This window comes from Seriola aureovittata, chromosome 8 (genome assembly GCF_021018895.1).
Source record: "Seriola aureovittata isolate HTS-2021-v1 ecotype China chromosome 8, ASM2101889v1, whole genome shotgun sequence".
In the NCBI taxonomy this organism is placed as follows: Eukaryota; Metazoa; Chordata; class Actinopteri; order Carangiformes; family Carangidae; genus Seriola; species Seriola aureovittata.
Genome location: NC_079371.1, coordinates 20,898,741 through 20,925,200, shown reverse-complemented (window position 1 = coordinate 20,925,200; position 26,460 = coordinate 20,898,741). Strand labels below are relative to the sequence as shown.

Genomic DNA, 26,460 nt, shown 5'->3' with positions numbered 1-26,460 from the left:
TATACCTTGAAAAGTGGCGTTAAACTGTACATGTCAGTGGTAACAGCTGGGGTTAAATGAATATAAGTCAATAGAAAATCCTTCAAGTAACAGGTGTGTGTAGCAGTCACACTCGGACAGGAGCAGTTTTCAGGTGTAATGTTACTTGAGCAGTAGGAGGAGAAAGGACACAGAATGCGAGATAGATGACGGAAGTAGAGAACGCCGAGGGGGTCAATCATGAGATCTGGAACCGATATCAATCACATTCCACCCACGCAGGTGTTTTCTTCAAGGTCGCCGACGCACACAACCTTCGTACACGTACACACACCAAACTTTTTCTTGTTAATTACTCCAGTGACAGCATCCCAACCTCCCCTGATCATTGTGCTGAGGCGGATTATCTCATTTATCAGGAGGTATAATGACTTATTGTCATTCTGACTCTACCCTGATTTGAAGGTATACAACCAACCACGGGAGCGGATGCATGCATCCCACACAGACAAACCTCACACATGTATGCAAAACCGCAAGAGCCTGCAGAGTAACTGTGTTTCCTTGACAGGCGGGAAAGGGTGGTTAGACGAAGGAGGAAAGAGACATGTGTGTGACCGTGAAGTGACCATGAAATCCAGGCAGAATGAGAAATGTAATTGGAAGAAGACAGGGAGGGTGGAGAATTCATTTTTGAAATTACAGAGGTGAAGTTTGGTACAGATAATGGCCTTTTCTCTGCAAATAAGTGCTTGGGAAGAAAAATATGGAGAATGACACAACGTAAATCCAGTGTAACTAGAAATCACATCCAGTTAATAGGAAGCTAATGACATCAATGGATTAGTGAGCATCAAACAAGATGGTTTCCCAATTCAAACCGGTCAACCTCTGAAGGAGCAGAATCCAAATGCCAAAGAAGAGAAGGCAGACAGATGCAGATATTTTAAGAAACGGTGTTTTCCTAAATCTTGTCTGTAATCACATGCATCAAGAGTGTTTCTTACACATGAAAAATGAGCAGCTATTTTTCTTACCCTGTCAAAATCTAAATACACCTGAGACATTCTGACAGAGTAAGCTTTAAAACAGTTTTAAGCTGTGAACAAGACTACTTTTTTCTCCTGTAAATGCTTGTTTAAGTCTATCTGAGGTAACTTATACAGTCAGAACGGCAATTAAAAAAATGTTTTAAAACGCATTTTGTCAAACCAAGAAGACACTCCTTGTCTCCACTGTTTCAACAGCAGGTGCATTAGTGCATGTGTGGATTGAAATCGCCTGAGGTGTTTTGTGTTTTGTTGCATCATGCCTTAAATCTGCATGAAGAAAACTGCTGCAGAGACAACCAGCTCTGGGAACGCGTTGATCAAAATCGACCCGGCTCGGCACCGCATATCATTTCACTGCATTTGTAATGGTTACATGTGCATTGGCTGGATACCCAAAGAAAATTAGCCGCCAAGATTACATCCAGCCACTGCTCTCATTTATCAAACAAATAAGCACGGGGGCGGTGGGTGAGAGCTAGTATAGATGCTGTTCAGGGCAATCACACTGTGGGAGGCTTCCTGTCCAGATGACTCCTACTGCAGCCAACTAGGAGGAAGCTCAGGGTGCGTTCACTGTCTGTATCTGCTCCAAACTGCCCCTTACATTTACTGACTTATTCTTATTCTACATCTTTTTGTGTATTTCAGTGGCTTTGTGTGCTAATCTGGGTAAATTTTAATGGATTGATATCGTGAGATTGGACAAATACACCAATTCACTCAAAACTCAAACGCCAATTGTCGTTAGCAAAGCAGCGTAGAAAACAATCAGCTCGCAGCTTCTCATTTTAGCTGGTGCTCAGCTTCACTTTTGCCAGTTAAAATGACAAATGTCGCCGGCGGTACATCATATTAGCTGCCACTAATTAATGTTCATTTTGTGAAACACTCGATGACAGGCCTAAATTAAACTTGGCTGTTGTCAGTTTGTGTGCCCTCTGCACATCGCTGTCAAGACTTGTAAAAGATAGTGAGTGAGGGAATAATGCAGAACCATTGTTTCTTTAGTTTCAACAAATTCAACAGAGTGAGACGTCTCCTTTCCAGCGGATCACATCATGCCACTGTCAAGGGAGACATTCTCCCAACTGAACTTTTATTCATATCAATAATTTCAGCTTATAAACTTTATAGTTTTGAACCGTGACCTTCAATATTTGGATCAAGACGCTCATAAAAAATGTGTGTGAGATAAAGCAGTCTACAGCTGTTTTATTTCAATGAGTCAGATATATAGGCTGTTCAATCAATATTTAAGTAATGTAAATATAAGTATCAGATTGGACTCGGTATTGGCAAATGCCCAGTATTAAAGGACTCGGATTGCAGCCAAAAACATGTCATCAGGACGAATTCAGCGTCTAGTTCCTTTCTTTTTCTGTTTTCTTTTTCTCACCATCCTGACAGCAATAGTGCTACTTCCTGCAGTACAGCATTGTCCTAATAATGTATGAGAAGGCCTAGTAACACAGTTTACAGAGGGTTTGTCAGTCATCGAGAAAAATCAGGACACCTGTAGGAATTGTTTGCGTTAACGTTGAAGTTTTCATTTGCTTCCATTGCTGCAGGAAAACTGTAAGTTGAGGTTGTGGCTCAGGATGTAGAGTGGGTCATTTGCTAATCAGAGGGTGGGTGGTTCAATCCTCCAGTGTCAAAGTGTCCTTGAGCAAAATGTCTGTTCCATCAGTTTACAAGTGTGTGTATGGGTGTGATGTATGAATGTGTGAGTGAATGGGGAAATGTGGCAAGTATTGTAAAGTTCTTGGAGTGGTAAAGACTAGAAAAGTGCAGTCCATTTTAAGGTAACCAAATTGAGTTGGACTGGATTTGACTTGAGCTAATTAAATTTCAAAACAAAAAATGGGAGTGTTCCTCTATGTTTGACCAGTATTGTATAGACACAGAAAGTTTTTAAACTCATAAAAAAAATTGTTTCTCTCATTTCAAGCTAAAAATCTAAAACTCTTCCATTTTTGTTACACATTTTTACTTCTACTGCTACTTTGGCTACTAATTTACATACTTGTTCAGTGTTGGAATACATAGTTTTTTATTTCCATATTAAACATGGAAAAGTTTTTTCATTTGTTCTTTTAACTTTCCTTACTGTATTTTTTTATCTTCTTTATTCCTTTAAGCATCTTATCTTATCTTATCTTATCTAATCTTATCTTATCTTATCTTCAAGTTGGTAAAGCAGCCATTACCTGGCTCATTTAATTCAATTGTAACCAAACTAAGACCAACAATCAACCAAAAAGACTGGCAGCTAAAAGCCAGATAAAACACAGCATGGAGCCTTTCCATCAGAAAAATCATCCACTTCTCCAACACTTTTTGTCAACAGGAGATAAAGTTGTTAATTTTATGTCTTTTTTCTTTCTCTTTTTTTTTTTTTTTGAAAGGAATTTAAATAGCAAAAGATGGTCTATTGAAAACACAAGGCCCTGTTATCACAAAAGACAAAATTGTGGCTATAAAGCATTTGGCTTCAATTTTCTGCTGTTTTTGTGATGCCGCTCAAATTAAGTTGTTTACACAGTTTGTTCACAAAGACAAAGAGATGAAGACACAGAGTGACTGAGAAAAACAAAAGAGTAGACAGGGAGAGAGTGGAGTACAGAGAGGTTGCGTGAGAATAAAGAGGAAAAACAAATCCTCGTATGAGACTTGTACTCAATTACACATCACAAAAAAAAAACCTCTGCGCATCTTGATTTCAGGAGGAGCGTCCAACTCGTCCAAGTCCTAATATGTTTAAGATTAAAACATTGTACATGCAGTTCATCAAAGCATCCAATTACTAATTCAGATTTCCCCTCAGAGCAGCTTATTCTTGACATCATATCTCATAAGTGTAAATCCTTATGTTTAATTTGTGTTTTTCACGATGAAATCTTTTCTCAGGGTGCATACTGGATTTTATTCATCGAGCATTTTAAACTATATATGGTAATTAATAGCTTCTTCAACAGATGTCTCAATATATACTTTAAATTTCACTGTACGGATAACAAATCAATCTGTATGGAAAAATGTGTGTGTTTAGCGAGAAGGCTCATGGGAGCTTCAGTGTCAGGGCTGGGCATCCTGATTACTTCCTGTGTGTGTATACTGAAAGTCATATACACGTGTATTAGCATACATAAATATTCCTGTATGTATCCACATCTATAACCACACCATGACCTCTATCATTCTGTCTCTAACACACACACTGACACACACACAGAAGCCTTGTATGAGCTTTGGACTGGGCGCTGACTGAGAGGCTCCTCACCCTGAAGAGTCATTAATCATGTCTTCGATCTCGGGTGGCATTGAAAGTGCACACTCGCACACACGCGCAAAGACTCGCACATATAAAATGCATATTTAGACAGACACGCACAGGCACACACACACACACAGTATACACACAAGGATGGCTGGGGCTGCTTGCATGGCTCCAGTTCAACTGGAAACTGCGGTCCATTTTGGATCCAAGATGATCTGTGAGCCAACAGCTGAGGGGCGTGCAGGACAGGAAACATTTCATCACTCTCTCTCCCACACACCTCGCCCCATTACCTCCAACACTTCTTTGAGCCAAATGGGAAAAAATCACTTGCTTATTAAGGACAGTATTCACTAGCATCAGCTGGCATGTATTTTATTTTCTGTCATTGACAATGACATGTGATATTGATGCACTAAAGCCATTTTTTTCAGCTTCCATACAATAATAGCACATCGCAGGAAGGGTACAAAAATAATATTGCAGCTGAAATGCACAAAGCTATCAAATTCATGTGATAATTTTCACGAGGTCAGCGCTTGATTGCTGTGTCTCCTCTGAATTTAAATGTCCCACAACTTTGCTTCTGAATGAGGTGATGTTTGTGCAGCGAACTCTCATATTTTAGATTCTGGAGCCCCTCATTAGCAAGTGAGAACACCATAAGTCAGTGGTAGACTTTACAAATTAGGCCGCCTTTCATCTGCACTGCCACACAACAATAAGGTCACTTGCAAAAATAAAACAAGATGTATTCTCTGTAATTGAACCTAGTTCTGTCATGGCTCAAATCTCTGCGAGTTGACTTTCAAACTGCAGTGACGTGTTAGAAAATGTTGACGAGCAAAGTAGTGAAGATGTGGTCTAATACTTGTTTTCCTCTTAGGCTTCTGAGTTAATACCAAGTACTCAATCTGTGCTATATTTGCCGAGTATCATCACAATGAATGAGTGAACATCCCCCATGATCGGCCAGCCTGAATGCAATAATTATGAGGTATAGCTGAGGTCATACAAGAGTATGGGATAAGAGCTGCCACGTCTCAAGGTCTGCGCATGTGACTCCCAGCAGGGAGTGAGACGGATGAAAGTTGCCACACAGATCAGGAACTGGGAAGAGACCTTATCCACCTTGTATTTTCTACTCTATGTCTCTTCTCCTCTCATTTGTCAGGATGGAAATGAAGGGGTGGGGGAAACAATCCAGCCCTCTCTCTTCCTTGCTCTCGGTGCCTATGTAATCTCCACACTGGGCTGCAGAGTGCCACAGAGCCTCTGTTTATTAGACTAATCCTTAAATCCACATTCTGCAGGCCTCGCAAACGCCTCGCAAAGCTCTAATCTGACTCAAAACAAAGGGATTAGAGACGACAAGGTCCCTCTCTCTGTCTCTCCATGTCTGCCAGAGTGGGCTCGGGGTGACGCACACATGTGCTGAGAAACACACTTGTGCTGTTGCGTGGCTCTTCCCCGTCACACCCATATTTGCCAAAGACTGATTGCCGCATGCAAAACCTCGCTCGCGCACATACACACATGCTTCCTGTGAACACAAGCTGGCTGCGACAAGACAGGCAGTTAGAGCCAAGGTGCAAACAAACTGGGTAATTACACATAGCTCAAAAACTCATGGGAGAAATGACGGACAAGATGAGAATGAGCTGTGGGAATGAGGCATGGCGACAGCGGGGAGGATATAACCAGAATAACTAAACAAACCTGGCTTATATTATAGACTTGTACTGTTTCAAAAACAACAGAGGAGTAGAATTTTTACACAGTAGCTGCGGATGCCAGGAGTCCACTTTGGGGGCTACAGGCTTGTTACAGTACACACAGAAAATAAAGCACCGACAAATCAATATTTGTCTCTCCACAAAACCTGGGACCATTTCAGACAGATGCCATAGCTGTGCCAGGCATACTAGAAACTTCCATTCATTCCCTCTTCTTCACACATTTTCAATCACAATTTCATTCCACTGTCTCCTCAATATGGCAAAGAAACGACGCCAAAATTTGGTGCAGAAAAATTGCGCTCGCTTAGTAGTTAATGCTAATTTTACACTGTAATCCTTAAGTAACTGCAAGTCCGTTTAGCAAATGTAGCATGTAATAATGTTGACAAGTGGGTTCAGCTCATTTTCTGGCTACTTTCACACACTTTCTGGGTTTACTTTGTTGTCTCTTCATGGGAAAACCTTTTCTTATTATCAGATACAATAACATGGAATTTATGACCAAGTATATCGTAGCAAACAGTGCCGCTATGTGGACATGCTAACATTACTGGAAACGTTTTTGAATCCTCTTTGGCCCACTTGCAAGTTGTTTGGCACAAATTGTGTTTATAATAATCTAATAGACATTTTAATATCCTTACAGATATTTACCCCTCTCTAGTGCACCTCAGTATAAATCTTTTGTTGAGACCGCTGCTGCAGCTTCTGCCACACAATCTGCCATTGTTTGATCATCAGCTGATAAGGATCCTGCCTAACACCTGCCAGCAGAACTTAATTTAAGCAGGTGTCCCTGCCCTCGCTGCTACGAGTATTCAGCATACCAACAAGTCCAAATACATCCTCGGAAATCCTCCTGATTCCCCCATGTTCGTTTTGTTTCACCTATGGAGAGCAAAAAACAGCTTACACCAGTTTTAAGATCGTAGTTGAATTCATGCAGTTGCACAACAAATTTATCACTCAGCTCAAGTCAACTTAGATCATTTTTATTTACCACAATACAAATATCGAGGCCACCTACTGAGTAGCAACTCTCTAGGTGAAATGATACCCAGACACATGGCATGGGGATGTGGATTTACTTCTACTGAAGCAAATTGTGTTTTATTTTAAAAAAAAGGATGAACTTTGGACTATGAGTATATTGCCTCCTCATTTTGTTTGCAACAATAAGAGAAGGCTGAATGTCCACAGTAGAGTATATATGAGACTGACTGAGGCAGATCTGACCGTAGTGTGACACTGTGGTATCATATTCTAAGGTTATGGAACACATCCATGCTGGGCTGCGCATCTGACAACAGCTTTAGCGCAGGTGAAGGTCATGTGCGATATAGAAAAGTGTGGCACTCTGCAGATGGATAATGTCAGCAGAGGGGTCACAGAGCCATGCTACCTGTTCTTTTATTCAGTGAGGGAATTCCTGCTCATCCTCATTCAGCAGAAACGCGCCCATGCTGCCGCGCGTGTGTGTGTGTGCGCGTATGTGTGCTGCCGTGCGCACATGTGAGTGTGTGGGCTCTTTCACCTGTGCCCTAGGAACTAGCTGCAGCACAGAGAGTCAGGGCAAACTTTGCTGCGGCACTGCCAGTGAGTTATTAAAACAATCGAGTGCTGACAAGCCCTGCATTCTGTCGCCGAGGGAGAGGGCTAGGGCTTAATAACTCAGTGTCACGCCTTGACATTCTTACCATCTGTCTGGGTAAAATATTTAAATGTGCAATAAATGTCACTGGGGACAGACGGTGACACTGTCTAATTAACACTATGACAGAGGTGACACACTGAGGGCTTTGGCTGGCTTTTACTGTACAACATGCATCGCCTGTGTGTGTGTGTGTCATGTGCATGCCATAACTCTATGCAGAGGTGAAATACTGAGGGACACTGTAGCTGTTTTTTTTTTTTAACTGCCACTTCTGTCTCTTTGGAGGAAAGTCAGCAATTGTTTAACTAAACAGAAAAGTGTGGCGCTAACACACACATTAAAAAGTGTAAATGACAGCAGTTATAAGGCTTTGCAACCCCAGAGCAGAGAATAAATGCCAGAGAAGAGTCATTTCCTCAGGCTGAAATGTCAAATGGACGGGGGGAGAGCGGGGAGGAGACCAGATTGTGAGCAACACATGGGTGTCTTACTTCAACCCAGGTAGGTCAGAAACGAGCTTCAGTGATTTATTCTTGAACTTCAGTAGAACTGGCGCAGGATGTTTTTTTTTTTTTTTTCCTCCATGCCTCATCTCTGCCTGTGGGGCAACAATCTCCAGAGATGGGGAATGTAAAATCGTTCATGGTGAGGTCTCAAACAGAATAAAAGCTGACTGTTGTTTGATATGTAAATAAATAATAAATAAACCGACTGTCCTCCATTTACATTTTCAGTTTATTGAAAATCTCATACGGCATCTTTGAACATGGAATTTAACCACATTTAGTATAAGTACTTTTAACAACAATATAAAAATAGCAAGCCTAAAACACAGGTATTTAAAAACCATGGCAACCTGTAGAGAGCGGGGATGTCTCCAGGATGTAGCGCTTCATGTGTCGAAAGACGAAAAAAGCAAAAACATGACGGCAACAAACATTAATCCCACAGACAACAAGGGAACTGCATGTCAGTACCGTTCCTGAGAATATGGAAAATTAACACACACAAAAATACACATCTCGAACACTTTCTTACATTTATTCGGAGGGAATATTCCAGTTTTTCAAGATAAAGTTGCAGAAGGAGAATTAAAGGATAAGGCCGGTGTTATTCAATAGGAAAAGATTAAAAACATTATTGTTTTAGTCTCGCAAAAGTTTCCACTTTCCAAGTTCTCTGCAGCATGATCATTTATCCCTCCTGAAGATGCACATCTTCAAAAACAGGTCTCACACATAAAAGTGTCATGGAAAGCAACATAACAACCCAAACAGATGGGCGCTGTAGTTTTTTTAGGATTAACATTCGTCAAACAGGAGAAAACTGAGGATTTGTTGGGGACTATTTTCAGCAGCGGATTTTAGGCAGTAGTGAGTATTTTCAGCAGCAAGGTGGTGTGTGTGTGGGTTCGACTCAAAATAAACCACACTATTCATTAATAGTAATGAACGAAAATGTCACCCAGGGCACCAGTGTGGCTCCTTGATGTATTTTTAAAAGTCTTTGGACAACAATAAAGAGGAATAAGATGCACCAGATACACAGATACTTGTTAGTAGGTTGATTTTGTTTTTTTCATGGGGTTTGTTGACAATAATTAAAGGAGTCATCCTTTAAAGTAAAAAAAAATAAAGAAAAAAAAATAAAGAAACATAAAGTAACATTTTAAGTAAGTGATTACCATAAAAATGTTGCCAAAAATGAAATCAATACATGTGTGTCTTGCGTGTCTGAGCTTCCCAACACATATTATAGCATGCTCATATTCAGTGTAGCAGATACCCTCTTGTGAGATATTGCTTATAAATTTGTTTTGGCTGTTTCTGAGTAAGGCAGTTAAGGTTTCAGTTCATTTTTAGTTAGAGGAGATAAGCTTAGCAGTGATAGAACATTTTTATTTATTTATTTATTATTTATTTGATCTTTATTTAATTGGGCAGTCTCATTGAGATTAAGATCTATTTTCAAGGAGAAACCTGAGAACACACACACACACACACACACACACACACACACACAGACACACACACACACACACACACACAAAACAATCACCAAAAACCGAAGACAGCACAATTACACAATAGAAAGAACTAAGAAACAAGGAATCAAGAGAAACAATTACAAGAGTCATAAATAATATCAGCTAATGAGGCTTTAAAATCTCCTCGGGAAATGTAAGACTCTAGTTTGCAGTTCACTCTATTTAAGCGGTGCATACATATTGGATATATGCGGTTACTGGATCGTGTAGATTTAAATGAGAGAGGAGATGAGAGGTAGTTTGGAAGCTTCAACAGTAGAGTTTTATAAATGAATAACATGAGATGGCTATTTTTTCTTGGGAGGTCCAATCCTCAACAAACGGCAGTGACACTCTTCATAATATTCATCCATGCGTGAATTTATACAATTTCAAACAACTTATTAAGCAAAAAAGAAAAGGTGTTACAACTGAATGTTTTAATATCTAAAAAAACAAATACAAAAAAATAAAGCTGGTGTATAACACTTTTGCCTGCCAGAAAGTGTTTTAAGCACCTAACAAATACACGGCTCTCCTACTCTCTCCATGGGTCTCTCTCAGTCTCTGCCGCTCTCACTTCCCTCTCTCTGTATTCTGTGAGAGGCTGTTGTATGAAGCACCTTTAATGGGTTTGTGAGGGATATATTGGACTTCAGTAGGAGATTTGACACACTGTGTGTGTGAGGCTGTGTGTGCACCGATGAGTGTGTGTGCTTTTTGGATTGTCATGTAGGGTCCTATATTACGGTGCTTTTCCACTTGTGTTACTGTGTGCACTCACACTCCAAAGCCATTAGATTCTATACGAAATCCTGAAGCTGAGAACTTTGAAGCTGAGAGCGGTGCAATCGACGGGCTGGTATCCTGCAGAGCACGTCTCCCCACTCTTGATCTCTGGTACAGTACCGATCTCGACTGCAGCTACAGTTGCACTTTCACACACACATTTTGACTCTGTTACTTTATCTGTTCTCTCCAGCCCACACATGGGTACCTCTGTTTCTGGGTGCACGCATGGCACCGATATTTCAGAGCTACCACAGATAAGTGCTCCGGTCTATATTGTTTGTGCCTTCTGTACTGTGAATGCTTCTAATGCCACCGACTCATTGTCTTGGAGTGGTGTTTGTGCCTTCAGGGGCAATAGAAGACAGCTATGGCCGCTTCAGCACCAATGACATAGCTGACTGGTCCCATTTAGCATGCTAGATTTAGCTTCATTAGAGAGGATGTGGCTGGGAAGGCACACAGAAGAAATGAAATGAGGGGTAAGAGGGGGAGACGGGAGAATGACAGCGAGGCTTATGCAGGGGCCACTTTGCAGCAGAGCTGGACAAAAAGCCAAGGCCGTCTCATAAAAATACTTTATAAACCAGCCATATCCATAATGGCTACCCAATAGAGAGAAATGGATTAATGCAGCAGTTGGAGTTAAATTAAAAGCACACCACACTGGGCTAGATTGTGGCACACATTGCAATCAGCACAAAGCTTTACACAGATTTCAAAAACCTTTCCTTGAAGCACAGTGATAATGTTGCAACATCTATGTGAAAATGCATTTGATGAAAAAGAAGAAATTAAGAAAACTAATCACAAAGACCTTTAAAACTATTCATCCAAAAACAATTATCTCTAATTTTATATTCAGTCTTCCAAAGAATGTATTCACCACAAACAAGGTCATGAACAATCTACCCAATGGGGTGAGATATATTTAGATGTATTACATAACAAGTGTTCTGACTGTTGATCCTTTAAAACTGTGTCTTAATTCAAGAAATGTCCCAGAAAAAAATGAGCTTTCACATCCAATTGGCAGATTTGTTTCACTTCTATTATGAAAAATAAGTCTGTAAAATTGAAAATAAGAATAAATGGCTTGTCAAGATGGATACTGTTTGCAGTGATGAGGCAGAGACGGAACGTGGCGATTAATGCGCCAGAGGTTATCTGGGATTGGTGGCAGCAGTGGGACTGCAGCTGGGGACATATCTGGCGATCTGAGCAGCACAGAGAGAGAGAGAGAGGATAGGGACGGGCTACCCCAAGGTCATACATCAGGAGAGGCACATGCCACCCTTTAACCATGCCCCTGATCTCCCTGCATGCACTTAAACATGCACGCAAAGACAAAATCACATCCATGTGCTGGAGGGAAGCACGCACACAACACAACAAGGCTGCAGGTATGTGTGAGTGTGAGTGTGTGTGTGTGTGTGTGTGTGTGTGTGTGTGTGTGTGTGTGTGTGTGTGTGTGTGTGCCTCTGCTTGTAGTCTAATGGAGCACATCCTCCAGAAACACAAGCACACCACGCGGGTCTTTGAAAGGCACCCTGCAAAAAATGGTGTGAGGTCATCACACTTAGCCCTGGCCCTTGCTCTGGGTCAATGTCACAATAACTGCCAGTGATAAAGGGGTTCCCATGGTAACTGGAGGGGTTTTTCAGCAAATCAGAGAGGAGTAAAGGAATCATCTGGGTGTGCATGTGTCAGACCAGACCCCTGGTGATTTATCCATCACGGCTCCTGTATGACAGTAAACCATTAAGAAACAGTGATAAGAGATAAACATAGTCTAGGACAGAGCTGAACACACTATAGTGCACATGCTGGAAGGTGATTTGGTTTTTCAGAATGGCCAGACAGCTGTGTCCAACATCATAATTTTGAGCCATTAATAACAGTTTCTGCTGCCAGTGAAACTGCACCAGCAATCAGTGACTCTGTGCTGGTGATTGTGATTTCACTAGTTATTATAATATATAAGGGCAACAGTCAGGTAAAGTTGCCTTTTTTTTTGTCCCACGCCTACACGGGCACTTTAGAAAACCTTGTTTATGAAAAATGTTCTGTAGGTTGCCACTTAAGCAGGGCCAAAACAACGCTATAAAATATAACCTTGTAGGAGGAGATGGACTGCTTGAAATCAACAATATCTGAGGACATTTTTAAGATCCACCTGAGGTCTGAAGCCATTTCCAAGAACTGCCCGGGTTCCTTGCTCTGATTAGCTGGAGATATTGATTACAGCTCTGTGGGGAACTCCTGTAACCAAAGAACCCTTGCAGAAAAGACTCTTTTCTCGGTGTAGTGAAAGAAACAGCAGCAGTCGTAGTAGTGGCCGTGGTGGCAGTATCAGATGTGGCATGGAGTGGTCAAAATAATAGTGGTTGTATTTTGGTGGCAGCAGCCGCACCAGTCTTGTATAGTGCTATATTGATGAAGATTGGAGTGGAGCGTTCTCCCTCCTCCCCCATGCACAGGCCTATATTGGATTTCACACTGGCTGCCCATTCACCAGACATTGCAGTGCATTCCTAACCAAGGGCCTGGAGGCAATACGGCTGCTTTATTTGTTTATAATGTTTAGGCTTCCCGCAAATGGCTTGCGTTGCAGTCCCGATAACTGTGCATAGTTACATTTAGGCAATCGACTGGGCTCGTTTCGACACGAGCGCCGCAGCTCAATTCATTTGGAATGGACTAAAAATCCAATAGAGTTGACTAAGTGGGAGGAGGAAAAAGGGAGAGGAGGAGAGAACTATGGATGTTGGGAAATGGAGAAAGAAAGGGAGAAGGGAGGGAGGTGGATGAGTGTTGCTGATGCTGTAATTTAAAATGGATAACCTGCACTGATATACCTCTGTAAGGAAAGTCGTCCACTGAAAGATACAAAGAGAGCATGTTCGGCTTCTCCCACCATCACGCTGCCTCTCACATCATCTCCCCCACTCAAATATGAATGGCAGATAAAATATAGATGACCTCCGACTGCTTTTGGTTACTAAACAGCCCTCTCCAACTTCCTTCTGTCTCTGAGTGTATCTGCACAGACCTCCAACACAACTATGTGTATCCCTCCGGCCAAAAACAGCACCCATAAAATCTACAGTGCCTTCAGAAAGTATTCAGACATCTTCACTTTTTTCACATTTTAAATTCAAACTACACTCAATGAGAGATTGAGGTAAAACTCAAATATCACATTCACCGAAGTGTCCAGACCCTTTGCTCATGTTTTCAGTTGAAGCACTTTTGGCAGCGACTGCAGCTGTGAGTTTTCTTGGGTGGTTTCTACGATGCGACAAGCTCTGGGCACCAGGATCTGGGGATTTTCTGCCTTTCTTCTCTGCAGATCCTCTCAAGCTCTGTCAGGTTGGATGGGGACCATAGGCGGACAGCCACTTTCAGAGATGTTCGATTGGGATCGTGTCAGGGCCCAGGCTCTTCCACTCCAGGACATTCCCTTAGCCGTTGTCCCTTGGTTGTTGTACTATTGGAAGGTGAACCTTTGGCCCAGTCTGAGGTCCTGAGTGCTCAGGTTTTCATTAAGAATAACTCTGTACTTCGACCCGTTCAGCTTTCACTAAACCCTGAGGAGTCTTCCTGTCCCTGCCGCTGAAAAACACCCCCACAGCATGATGCTGCCACTACCACGCTTCACTGTTGGGATGTTGCTGGGCAGGTGATGAGTGGTGTCTGGTTTCCTCCAGGCAAAATGCTCAGAATTGGGGCCAAACAGTTAAATTTTGGTTTGTGCAGAGAATCTTGTTCCCTGACAGTCTGAGAGTCCTTTAGGTTGTTTTTGAAAACTCAGAGCAGCTTTCATGTGTCTGTCACTGAGGAGAAGCTTCCGTCTCATCACTCTGCCACAAAGGCCGGCTCAGTGGAGTGCTGCAGTGATGGTTGTCCTTCTGGAAATGACCAAAGCCCTTCTCCGCTGATTCCTAGGTGGCTAAGGGAGGCTGGAAGAATCCTGGTTGTTCCAAATTTGCTCAATCTAAGAATTATGAAACCTTCAGTGCAGGTTTCCTTCACCAGATCTGTGCCTCAACACAATCCTGTCTCTGAGCTGTGCAGACAGATCTTTCAACCTCACGGCTCGGTTTTTGCTCTAATATGCATTGTCAGCTGTGACATCTTATATGTAGACAGGTGTGTGCCTTTCCAAATCATGTCCAGTCAATTGAATTTACCACCAATCAAGGTGTAGAAACATCTCAGAGATGATCAAGAGAAATGATAGACACCTGAGCTAAATTTCAAGTGTCAAAGCAAAGGGTCTGAATACTTATCCAAATATGTGATATTTGAATGTGATATTTCAGTTTTTCCTTTTTAATAAATTTGCAAAAAAATATTTTTTTGCTTTATCATTATGGGGCACTGAGGGTAGATTGATAAGGGAAAATGAATTTAAACAGTTTCAGCTTGAGGCTGTGACTTAACAAAATGTGGAAGAAAGTGAAGGGGTCTGAACACTTCCTGAATGCACTGTATATAGAGCCAACTGCCAACTTTCACAACATCAGTTCCATTAGAAGATACGAGTACATCAGAGACAAATTCCCCGGTTGCACTTGACGGAGTGAAACACTAATTTACTGAACTGACAACAGACGATGACATTCGGGTGACAACGCAGCAGAAATTAACTTAGCAGTGTTGCAGTAGGTTGTCTCCGAGATGACACACAAATGACGGCGTCTGGTAAGTGAACTGGTGTGAGTCACGTCGCTGTAGTTGTGTACCACTAGCCTGAATCATCATTGCTTGTGCGAGTGAATCTCACGTCTCCCTCACTAGCCGACTCCTTGTCCTCTGCCAGCTGCTCAGCTTCTCACTCCATTTGCTCCAGACTTCATACACATCTGCCCACAAAATCCATCCATCTCTCTTTCTCTCTCTCTCACACGCACACACACACAATCTCTGCAGTCGTAAAACTACACATAAGCCATCGGCCAAGGCAAAGCAGAAACAGTGTTCACTTGGGTGCATCACATAGCTCCTAAACACTTATCCCTGGCTTGTGCCATGAACAAACTGAGCAGCAGTGGCCAGCACTAACCAAGGTCAGCGGGCAAAAAAAAACAAACAAAAAAAACAAATCTACCCTTTGCACTAATTATTTGTGCCTTTTCTCCAATGAGTTCACTCCGCATTCTTTTTCTGTGCGAAATGGAACGTCCTTGTAAACTTTGGGCAATGTCTCAGAAATTCCTTTTCTGCGTGGTTGTAGCAAATAAAAAATCTGAAGCCTCCCAAAGGCTCCTGTGAAGTGAAGGATGAAAGCCAGTGAGCAGGAGACTGGGTAGAAAGCTAGAGTGAGGGGGGTTTGATGCAGTCTCCTGAGTGAGGAGAAGGGAGAGCGAGAGAAAGAAAATGCAAGGGGAAAAAGTGTCCTCTGAAAAAAAAAAAAAAAAAAGCTCATTGATGCAACCATTTCCCCTTAACCTCAAACGGCAAGCTTCTGAGCTAAGAGGGGCAGAAACCACCGAGTTTTCTTGAGAAAGAAAAGGAAAAAAAAAAGCATCCGTCCTCTGCCTTTTCCTCCTCCTCTTCCTCCACCCTCCTTCCTCCCCCATTTCTTTAGGCTCTTTTGAGCAGGAGCGAGAGCATCTCTCAGAGAAATGACAGTTCTTATACAGGAATTTGGTTCTGTAATTAACCTGCTCATTTGCTAATTTGACTGTAATCAAGCCTCTCATCTTTCCCAGCGGGGTGCCAGAGCTCCATGAGCAGACAAGGCAGGAGACAGTGGCAGTGAGCTCAGTGATGAGTTGCATCAAGAGCCTCCTCCTCTCCTTTACTTCACCTTCCTTAAAAAAAAAGATACAAGTAAATAAAGATAAAAACTGTGCGCTCACAGGAATGAGCAAACAAGTTCAGGTAAAATGCAGAGTGGATGCTGACACATATGGTGTAGTGTAAAAAAAAAAGAAAAAAAAAAATTGGGCAGTGAAGGACGGGGCTTTCCTCAGGGCTGCTCATGTCTGCTGTAGCTCTACTATATGTCTCAGCCCCCACCGTCTATGACACACACACACACACACACACACACACACACACACACACACACACGCACACACATTAAAGAAAAAAAGAAAGAAGAAACGCAGACATAGGTATTCTCCATTCAAAACCATTCACACCAAACTATCCAGATGACATTTACATCTGTCAAGACCCAGCATGTGTCCTTTTCTACTCCCCGAATGATCAGAATCCAGTATATCTCTTTTGATTTCCTCTGTATAATGCTCTATTCTTCCTGCTCTTTTGCTGAGTCTGTGTCTATCTCATCTCTCGCTCAACATTCAAACACGGCGACAGACTCTCTACAAAGAGTGGCACTCTATTGGTCGCCAGTGGCAACAGAAGCACGCATCAGACCAGCTATTAGTTTTGATGTGAACTTCATAGTTAACAATTATGAGAGAGCGAGAGAAGACCGAGTCACCGGGGCAACATTTACACTCCTGCCTGGTTAATCCATTAATGGGACTGATTGAGCCGCACTCCAAACGCAACACTTCAGCTGGAGTAACCTGTTCAGGCTCAAGTCGAGCTCGGGTCCTGATTGGGTGGGAGCTCAGCTGCTTCAGCCCACTGAAAATCTGTTCATTGGATGAAGTTTAGCTGAGTTGTTTGCCTCAACTAACTGTCGATTGCATCAGACAGCGCAGATGCATTAATTTAATCTAACCCTTACTTATAAAGAGAATAACATATGTACAGTAGGCGGTGCATTTTCCAAGTGTGATGGTATTATTTAGATTAAAGATTCTGGGTGAAATGTGAATTTATCATAGTGAATTTTGGTGAAGATTATCTTCTGATACACAGGTGTCTGTACTAACGGCGTACCACTTCTTAATCTTCCAGTTAGTGTGGCAGACTGATGTGATGAGAAGCAGTTTAATCCAATTGGCTGATCATATGCTACGCAGACTTTAAGAACCAACATATACTTTACTTGAAAACCAATTTAAATATAATACTTTGATCAAATTAGATAATTCTGTGGTGGTGGTCTGCGTTTAATTGGCAGTCAGAGGGAAAAGAGCTGCAGGGAGGCAGACAGAGATGAGGAAGTTATTTACGAACAGAGAGGGTCTGACTCAGAAACGGGCTGCCTGACAGTCGGTTTCAAGAGGCAGAGAAAAATCTCTTTGACGTGCGAATGTGACTGAAGAAGTTCTACTCATCCTCTGTCATTCTCTTTACGTCTAATAGTTTTTATATATAATTCATAAGCCAACCACTACCCAGACTCAGCTGCTTCTTTTCTCTGTCTTATCATCATCTTCTGCTTTTTCTTTCAGCACCGATCTGTGGTGATTTCAGCTCTCCAGATGACACCACAGCAGGTGTTGTGATTGGTAGGGATGAGCTTGTCTCAGCCCAATCAGATGCTTGAAGAGGTGTCCGGGAGCAGGAGTAATCCCTTAATGAGACTAACACACTGACATACTTGTACCAGACACACACTTAAAAAAAAGGTGCCACACAGACAAGTAAACACACACACACACACACAACACACACACACACACACACACACACACACACACACACACACACACAGGCGTGAGATACATCATGTGCCAATGGCACATTTACCAGGACTCAGTAACCTACACTAGACGGGTGCCAAGCTACTGCAACAAAAGAAAGAGTGTTTACCAAAGGACACAAAAGAAACAGTCCAAAAAGGACATAAGGTAAGGGTGCAGCCTGTGGACTGCATTTTGCTGTGTTGTGTGAGGCATCTCCAAGCAGTTGCCATCTCTACACAAAATGGGAACGGCACAAAAGGACAGTAGTTGGTTGGCATGACGACAGAGCCGAGTCAAAGTCTGAAGAGCTACTGGGCTCAATTATGAATGTTTGGTCAAATGTGCATATACACGCACTCATGCACACATACACACACACAGATCAGACGTACACAAAAAGATGTGTTTGTCCAAAAATAACCCTCTTTTAAAAATCTCACAGGTATGCTGTAAGCATCCTTCACAGTCCCACAATGCACCTCACCTGACGACCACCATCTGGTGTTCCAGTTCGAAAATGACCCCTGGAAGCACCCTTACCTGGCAATGACCTCTGTTAAAAAGTTTTACATTAAGTTGTTATGCATTTTTTTTTCTCTCGAATAAATGTAGAAAGCTGTCTCAGTGAAATGAAGTTTGCTGCCTCACACAAAAAAAAAGGGTAAAAAAAAAATGTATGTTAAAAAATAGAAACTGAAACTTGAGCTACTTTTTGTTGCGCTTACATCTTTAGCAGTTTCCAGAAGACGTTGCTTGTGAGCCCCTGGCTTTACTGTCCTCTTTCTACTCTCTTTACACTATACAGAGACATAACTCGCCTACTCTTCAAAAGGCTGAGCCGCATCAGGGCTGCATAAAAAATTCCCTGATGAAGCAAGATCCAAATGAGCTGTGTGTTACAGTGGAGAAGTCAATAAAAGTGGATGGATTTTCAACTGGGGAACAATTAAAGTGTTTTTTTTTTTTATTTGTGGAATGAAGTTCACATCACTATTTTGTACAGTTTGATTGTGTTTATTTTTGTAAATGTAGGTGTGAGGATCAACACGCTTTTCTCACTTTTATAGACAGTGATGTTGCTCTCCCACCAGTGACAACAAGCTACGTCTACACACAGTGGGCCTGATGTGGCCCCTCAGTGCTTATGTGTTTATATACATGCTAGTAAAACAATTTTTTGAACTGTTCATAGCCTCCACCCTGCAACCGCTCCACCTCCAACCGCTCCAGGCGTGGCCAGCGGGGAGAGAGGATGTAAGGCAGAACACACACTCCTGTGGGATTATGACTATTTTTAGATAAGCGCCCCCTGGCTGTGCTGGAGTGCAGACATGTACCTGTGACTAATCCATAACACTCGCATGCAAACAAGCGTCTTAGACACACACGCGCACGCACACACACATAAAGAAGCTCTGCATGGATGCATGCACACAGGTTTGCCCATGCATGCCAATGAAAAGGATAACACTCAATGTGTTTTTAGCATAGCACGTGTCACAATGTTCCATACTTTTAAGCGGATCTGAAGCCGTCACAGAGAGAAGAATCAAATGGATTCAAATGGAGTGTTTCTCATCTTAAAATAAAACTTCAGACCTGTGACCCGCCTCACCCCGTTACAACCCGCAGTTGCACAGCAGGGGTGTCGCCACCTAACCCCTCCCACCTCTACAGATAAAGAGGTCCCATCTAAGTTTCAAACCCTGTAAAATATTCATCAGCACCGAAAAAGGAAAACTTTTAATACACATGAAACAAGACCCTGCTGCCTTTGTTGTTGCTCCCTATCTCTTGCTCCCTCTCTTTTCTGCCTTCCTCCCTATTGCCTGGTCCTTCTCTGTGGTTCTCATGAATAATGAAGGCCTATAGAATCCAGTGGCTCAGATTGTCCCTGCAGTCGGATACAGCTCTCCTGTATTGATCAAATGAGGCTCCTTAAATAATTAACCAAGCCTTTGTCATGCAAATGAGTGGCCGCAGCAGTGAGTGTGTGGCTGTGCGCTTGTGTGGCTGTGACTTCAAAACAGTAGAGGCTGCTGAGGGTTCATGTCGGGGGCCTGCAAACAAGTTGCACCTCAGTAACAAAACTCGTGTAAGTGCATTCTGGTGTGGCCATGCACATGCAAACACACACACACACACACACACACACACACACACACACACCACGCACGGATCAAGGGAACAATCTCATTGTCCTTTTTGTCCTTCCTTTGCGCCGGGTGGTGACATTAGTCAATCAGTGGGTGCACCTGCTTTATCCAAACAGGCCTCTCCCTTCCCCTCCCCTGTATCGCACTTTTTTTTTTATTTTTTATTTTTTTTTACAAACCTCCCCTCTCCCCATAACTCTCTCACTTTTCGGTAATGGAGATGATAAACGGCTGCAGTGAGGAAGCACGAGATAAAGCAACAAGGGCAGACAGAACAGAAAAAACATCATTTATACCAGCATCTGTGCTGAGCCCCCGGTTTACAGAGAGTTTACAAACTGCGAGAGAAAGGAGATGAGATAACTTTCACTCATTGTGCTTCTCATTCATCCCCGTTCCTCAATAGTTCTGGCAGCATGCAGGCACGGAAAGAGAACCTGCTATACGACTTTGTCTCTTTTTTCCAAGGACAGGTGCTTTTGTAATGCAACAGTTCTTAGTGACAGGCAGCTCATTTTCATTCAATCCCCATTTTTTTTTTTTTTTCATTCCGCGTATTCCCTGTAGTATAAGTGAGTGTCTTTTCCTGTAGTCTCTTACCTTTTCCTTTTAGTTACCTTTTCCTTTTTTAGGGGCAAAATCTGGCATACAGCATTGATCAGTCTTGACTGGGATTGCCCAACATGTATCGTAATAGATCGCCGGAAAAGAAAAGGGAGCGAGTTAAACGAAGTTTCTTGCACAATGCAGTTCAGTGCTTTTTTTTTTTTAAACCGCTGCATGCTTTCAGAGTTTTCCGAGTGGTGGCAAAAATGGGGAAATGATAACTAAGCCTACTTTCAAAATAAACATAAAAAAAGGAAGATGGTTAGCCAACTGTCTCTGTGATGATTGCTGTGGCAGGAAAAGTCAATGTATAACAAATTTTTTTTTTGATAATTGCAGTTCTTTTAGCCATCTTTCACTTGTAGTTGTTGATTTGTTTTCTTTGATAGTGACAAATAAAAAATCCAATTGAAGTGCCTCAGAGTATTAGACAACTTGAATTACAAACCTTGGCTTTCGGTGGTTAGAATGACAGTCGTGTCGACCGGGGCTGTGTTCGCAAATGTTAATATGCAAACATGCTAGTGACCATGGTAAACATTATACCTGCTAAATATAAGTATGTTAGTAGCGTCACTGTGAACATGTTGGCATGCCGACACTGGCATCTAATTCAAAGCTGTGACTCACAGAGCTACTAGCGTGGCTGTAGTCTTTGTTCGGTCTCTCAGTCACATTTGGTAAAATGCTATAATCATTTACATCCTCAGGACTCTGAAAATGATTGAAATGTAACATTATGATTACGCAAAATCACTTGATTGAACTTCTCACTCCTCAAGACATGTACTCTTTATGTGCTCGCTAGCAGACATCATATTAAAGAGTCACATGCAAAAATGATTGGAAACCACTGGTGTAAAAGACAGTGATTAGCTAGCTCCACATTCCTCAAGGGAATACTGACCACTGAGCTGTTTTCACAGCATGTTTTCCATGTCCACTGCTAATAAGCAACATAGTTTGCCAGGAAGCTATTTAAAAATATGACACTTATTTATGTTCAAATTTGTTTTAGTGGCATGTAACACAGAACTTAATATAACAATAATAGTAAAATATATACAGTATATAAGATAAACATGCATGAATATGCAGTTCCAGTGTCTTTGAACATGTTGAACAACCTGTGCAACTCAACTCAACTCAACCTTCCTACTAAAATTAGATGAGGATGAAAATGGCTTGTTTTGGGGGTCATGAGGATGCTTACATTAGAGTTACTTGGTTTGCTATTGCTAAGTGTACTCTTCATACTTGCAATTAAAAGTAGCTTTTTCCCTCTTTCCTCGCTCCGCTCAAGATATGCCTGAATAACAACCAATGTCCCAACTTTTACCGCTATCTTTTCAACTCATTTTTAATTTCCATGGCAACTGCCAGTATGCACTCTGTTCTCTTTTAATCCTTTCTTTTTCTCATTATGCTAATTAAGACCAACTCATAAGGATCACACCAATAAGTGCTCTTTTCTCTATTTTCTTCTCTCCAGCTCCTCTTCCCCTCTGTGCTTTCTCTGCTCATTTAATCACGATAGCTTAGAGATTAGGAGCATAAAAACATAGTTTTAACCCTGCTGCCATTGATGTACTGCTCATGTTGAATGGTGTTAAAAGCTGATTTCATAGCAGATTAAATGTTAATTTTTAACCTGCATAGCTAAGCACTGATTAGCTTTTTTTGTGCAAATATAAATGCGTGAATGTGGCTGCATGAGTGTGTGTGTGTGTGTACTGTGCATGGTACTTGAGTGTGCAAATGTGCTGTGTGTGCATGCTTGAGTGCCCTACGAGCAAACGGGCCAACATGCCTGTGTCCTAAATGTTCATGTGTGTTTCAGGGGATATTAAGCAAACACAACTCCCCGTGAACTCTTTACAATTCTCGCAGGTCAACTTTTGGAGCAACTAAAGTGTTGCCTCAGCACTCCACTTTGATCAGTAGAAGGCATTTTGTTGCTTTTGTGATGTGTTGCTGGGGATGTTGCCAATTCACGCTGGTTCTTAGTCTTGACATGCATCTATTCTCAGCTTTTGGGTTTGCTAATCTGTAATCAGAAAGATACAAAATTCACTCAACAGTTTGAGGTCTCATCTGTCCCCAGGCCTACTAAGCCTCCCATGGCTGCTTCTCTCTTTAACCATCAGTAGCCAGAGGAGAGCTCTCCTACTGACTGTGCAGAACAGACGTGCACCAAAAGAGCGAGATGGAGAGAATGGAGATTGCCACTGGGAAGGAGTGATGGCAGACAGGAAAAGATCACATCAGATCTCTCTCTGAGAGAAGCAGGGTGTACTCTCTTCTTTCTCGCTATCTGCCAAAATGCCTGAGTTCCTCTGTGACTCTGCTTTTCCCTCTGACTTTACAACCCCCCCCCCCCCCCCCAAATGAGCTATTTAGCTTCGCAGTATTGGTGAATTGCATTAAATTGGATTGGAAAGGGCCAGCTGACATTTGCATAGATTTTTGTCAATAAGCATTGTCACCCCTGGATGCCCCATGTTTAACAGCAGCAGACCTTGATTGAATTACTACTCTAGATCCACATCTCCCCTCTGTCACTCACACACCATAACACAAATGCCAAAGAGGCAGGGGAAGCATGATTAGAGGAAGTTGGGGGGCGGTGGGTTGTAGGGGAAGGGTTGAAAATGTCACCCTCTTTGTCTTTTTCGCCATTACAGAATACTACACCAGTGTGTGGAAGGTTTATTTCTCATGAAAAGGTGACATGATGACATGAGATAGCGAAAAATAACTCCATGTACGGCAGTGTAATTATGCAGAATTCACCAGGAATCTAATAATTAAAAATGTCACTGAATTATCAGGCTCAAATCCCAAGTTATTTCGCCCCTGCTGCTTTTTTATTAAAGTAATATCTTTCATATAGTTCACATTAACACTGGTTATTAATAGGATACTATTAATATCTTGTTTTTTTTCATGTTCATTTTGTAGTTGTTAACATACGGCTCTTTGGTTACAGTTCTCTCATTTCAATCTTTTCCTCCTCAATCAGCTTACTCTCTGAATCTCCTCTCTGTTTGCAACTCACGCATGCCTACAGGGACCGAAAGCATTCATTCCCCTTAGCTATTCTTAACATGCTCACTTGCTGGCCTTAGTACACACACACACACACACACACACACACACACACACACACACACACACACACACACACACACACACACACACACAAACACAAACACAAACCTCAGGCAATGCCAGGGGAAAGCAGGCAAACTTACCCCCAGCGCGGCGACATCTCCCCAGGACAGGAAAAAGTAAATGCGGAAGAGTGATTTGTGTGTGTGTGTGTGTGTGAGAGCATGGAAGCGAACACACAATGTGTTTTGCTGTAAAGCTTTTCTGTCAGTTCTGCAGGCTCTGAGAGCACACGGCCCATACAAATAAGTTGCCCCAGGGCCCGCTTCCTCTAATGCGCCACAACTATCAGCAACAGATGACAGAGCGGGGAGGGGCCACACTGAAAACGAAGCAAAAGCTCGCTCACCCCAAACAGAGGGAGACGGAAGGCCGGCTGTGGGTAGAGAGAGTGCAACATGAGAAAGACCGGAAGGACAGACGTGGGGGAAAAAGGTTGATGTCACAAGTACACTGGAAAAAGTAAGACAAGTAGCAAAGAAGGAGAAAAGGTTTTGAAAAATTAGGGAGTTTAAATAAGAGAAACAGAAAATGAGCAGTGGAAAGCCAGCATGTCTACCATAAGAGGTCACATGTAATGAGCCTGTACATTATAGGCTGCTGAGAAGAGCAGTGTGGGTGTATTTAATAATGACATGTTATGGAAGCGACTAAGACCGAGACAGGAAGGCAGACGCAGCGCGACTAAGACAGAGAGGAGGAAAAAAAAAAAGAAAAACGAAGAGAAATGAAGGCAAAAAAGAAAAAAAGAGACACAAACAAAATGACTGACAGCGAGACAGAGAGGTAGATAAAGGAAAGAAAAGATGGAAAACGAGAGAGAGAGAGATAGAAGGCGGGGGAGAGGGAGACGTTGCTGGAGACTTTGCGATGACAGCCTTTACAGAGCTCAGCATGCTCCCAGATGTACAGCTGAAATGTCACTGACAGTAAGCAACAGCTAGACACCAGCATGTCTGAAAATGTGGTCAGTTCTGTGGCACAATAACATCCATATCTTGACAATGTAAAGACTAGTCGCCCCCCCCCCCAGAAAAGAAACTGGTTTATTCAATTTGTTATTTTCTTTTCAGCCTCCTCCATTTAATTCTCTTGCAGTAAAGTTGCTGATAAATAGGAATCAATGTAGCTTATTAAACATTGATAATTGTGTCATTTCTAACCAGGATTCCTATCAAAAGTCTTGAAAACAATCTAAAAGCACCTGGTGAAATAGACAACATGAGTCTAATTTCACAGGGAATTAAAGCATATTCAAAAATTTGCCTCAAAATGAGTCGTGCATGGCTAGTTTCACCTCTGTGCGCGTGTGTATGTGTGTGCGCGCGCGCGTGTGTGTGTTGTGCTGCTTGTGACGAAGTTAAGAAGTGCCCCACCTGCTTGAGCACCTTTTAATGATTATTGATGAAGTTGCTCAGTTAAAGAGAAAAACAATTAAGACCCTGCCAGTGCAGAGTCCACACTGCTAATGAGCGGGAGCATGCCTGAGCCTGTTCGCCGTACTGCTGACTAGTGTGTAAAATCTAATGGAAGCGACACTTGTTTTAATCGCACCTGAATCCTAAAGGCTCGAGGTAGCTGTCACTGTCAATGTCTTTACAGGACTTTAGCTTATGGGGCTAAAGCAACAGCAGATGGGCGAGGGTTTCAGGAGCAGCAACTCACGACGAGTCCTTGACTGTGCAGCTCGCTGGAGCCCCGGGGTGGCGGCGTGTGCAGGCGGCTTTTCACATCTGTTGTTTACACATGGGCAACCTGACCCTTCCCCTCTCCCGCAGGCAGCCGAAGAACCCAATAATATCCTCAGCCTCTGCTCGAGATGACTGCCTTTGCCTCCCACAGCATTTCTGAGCTTCTCTTTTCTCCGCGGCCCTCTTCCCTGTCATCTCCTCTCTGCTTTCTTGTCTCCACTCTGCCTCGTGTCCTATCCTTGCCACCTTTTTCTTCTTTCCTTGTGCTCTCTGCTTTCCCAACCTTTCCTCCTTTGTTTGTTGTTGCACTACAGCTGATTCTAAGCAGCACCAGACAGCGGCTTTATAATTTATAGCAGAACCATTGGCTGGCTGACCTTTTCCACCTCCAGCTGTTTCCTCCTCTCTTCGGATTCGCTCTTCTCATCCCCTCTGTCTTGCGTTCTTTCTTTCCATCTACATCCAGAAAATAGGGCCAGAGAGTGTCATTGCTTTGTAGCCTATGTGTGTGTGTGTGTGTGTGTGTGTTTGAAAAAAAAAAAAAAAAAAAAATGACTGTGAGTAATAGAGCTAGAGGGACAAGCAAGAGGGAACAAATAATATTGTCCTCCAAAGAGCTGTGTCTGAGAGACATTAGCTCTTCTTCTGTCAATGTGTGGGTAAAAGTGTGTGTGTCACATAAGACAACACCAGGCCTGACTGGAGGATTAACAGAAGCCATATGTGGGATTCACCCAGCCCACACACACACAAACACAAAT

General features: G+C 42.4%; 1 protein-coding gene across 10 annotated transcripts in view; it reads right to left on the bottom strand.

Annotated features, from left to right (window-relative positions):
- Positions 1-26,460, bottom strand: part of tenm2a (teneurin transmembrane protein 2a) — a 214,887-nt gene that overhangs the window by 164,640 nt on the left and 23,787 nt on the right. Inside the window, exon 1 of one of the 10 annotated variants that reach the window (XM_056382481.1) lies at positions 24,092-24,225. The exons of the other annotated variants lie outside the window; for them this stretch is intronic. The gene's annotated coding sequence lies outside the window, so the exon portion shown is untranslated. Of the gene's footprint in view, positions 1-24,091; positions 24,226-26,460 lie in introns of those variants that run through there. 10 annotated transcript variants of the gene reach the window in all.